Source organism: Haliotis rubra, unplaced genomic scaffold (assembly GCF_003918875.1).
Source record: "Haliotis rubra isolate DU_JTF1 unplaced genomic scaffold, ASM391887v1 Scf879, whole genome shotgun sequence".
Classification (NCBI taxonomy): Eukaryota; Metazoa; Mollusca; class Gastropoda; order Lepetellida; family Haliotidae; genus Haliotis; species Haliotis rubra.
Window position 1 is genome coordinate 23355 of NW_025767611.1, and position 1905 is coordinate 25259.

The 1905-nt window shown below is 41.6% G+C and overlaps 1 long non-coding RNA gene across 1 annotated transcript; it reads left to right on the plus strand.

Annotated features, from left to right (window-relative positions):
- The first annotated feature begins 564 nt into the window (after positions 1-564).
- LOC124263309 lies at positions 565-1702 on the plus strand. The gene is made up of 3 exons (XR_006894810.1): positions 565-614; positions 1124-1192; positions 1664-1702. It is a non-coding gene; the product is annotated as an uncharacterized LOC124263309 (long non-coding RNA).
- The last annotated feature ends 203 nt before the right edge of the window (positions 1703-1905 follow it).

Consider the following 1905-nt stretch of genomic DNA (forward strand, 5'->3'; position numbering starts at 1 on the left):
TCTAGCCAAAGCCCGCTGGGTCATCAGTTGACAAAGGGTTGTAGAATTATCATCATCATCAACATCTGCCTTAATGGTGACAGTGGTTGACTTCATCTGAACTGGCTCATCATAAACAAAGGTGAGATCTGACCACGCATGAGAGGTAGTAGGTAGTTGCTTGACAACACAAGCTTTCTTAGAAGAACCATCCGGTATGCGACCGATTCGCTTCCTCCCTGAAGACACCACTTTAAAGCCATCCTCACAGTCCATTCTGTTGTCAGACATTGCCGAGGAAAATCCCCAACAACTGACTGATTAAGCCACGAAAAATAATAAAAGTAAAAGTTACAATACACTCCAAGAGATGAGAAAAGCAGAACACAACCAAAAACGAACAACCATAAACAATCAAGTATGCGTTGATAGGACTCAATTTGCTGACAAGCAAAAGACGTCCGCACTCGACGGCAGTCAAGACCGAACTCCTTTAGACTGAGGGTAAACCCAGGATCTCCTGGCCAGATAGAGTACTTCCTAGCAACGAACAAACATCCGCATTCTGCCAGTATATATAACACGGGGTGGTATACTGAGATAAAACACATACTCCGCCAGGATGTTTGGACAAGGTAAGTGAAATAACATTGTTCCTCACACTACTGATTACAGAATTTATTCAACTAACAGAGTGAAAATATTGTCAGTCTGTGCATGTGTCATGCAACCACCGAGTGAATAATAATAATGTTTTATCTATTTAAATAGGAATAGATTAGAAATAGGAATGACTTCAAAGAGATGAAATATGTTAGTAAATAAAAATGGCTTTCCAAACAGGTATCGACAGATAAATATGTATGTTTGACATTTTCATAACTGACTTTAAATTAACGGTAACGGTAAAAACGAGGTAACGGTTTCTTTCGTTTCATGGGACAGATTATTTAAAAAAACCAATATTACCTATATCTGATATTGTTCAATCCAAAAGCCCAGGTTCGATCCCCAAATCTGAAGTCGATTGAAAGTGTCGTAAACCCGAAATAACACATACATTTGAACAAAGGCATGTACGGCTCCTACAATACATCAAAATACGTTTAACAAATACACTATTTGTCGTTATGATATTTTTCAGGGAGTGGATCCAGACTTCAAATCCCCAAGCCAGATATTAACACTGGAGGCAAGGGATCATGACCAAATAGTAAGGACGTTGTCACCATCAAATTAGTAACTGCTCACTGGTGTGTGTTTCTTGATTGTCTGGTTCAGACTCGATTATTTACAGACCGCTGCCACATAGCTGGAATATTGCTGAGGGCGTAAAAATAAACCCACTCACTCACTCGATGAGAAGAGTTTGTCTCTTGGGCGGACCAGTCTAGTCCCGATTTGCCTTATCATCGTTGCTTTTTCAGCGCAAATTTTGTGATTTGATTTCACCACATTAATAAATTACTAAGACATGCTTATATTTGGTCTTTCTGCGCATGAAGTTCACACATGGATATAAACTAAACTACTGTTAAAAGCGACGTTACTCAAACACCTCACTCACTCTAAATAGTTGCCTTCATGAAGGTCTGTTAGCGAGTTGTCTTGAGGTCAAGTGCATTACTCAATGGAACATCATCTATTAACCAAATTCAAATCGTAAACATGTTGTCTGTTGTAGTTCCGAATATTCCATGTCCAAGAAATGTACCCAACGTACCTGTCCCCAGAGATTCACCTGCACCTGAGGCAGAGACAGGTGGGAACTGCGCCACATCCTAGTGCTGGTACCCAACGCACCTGTCCCCAGAGATCCACCTGCACCTGAGGCAGAGACAGGTGGGGACTGCACCACATCCTAGTGCTGGTACCCAACGCACCTGTCCCCAGAGATCCACCTGCACCTGAGGCAGAGACAGGTGG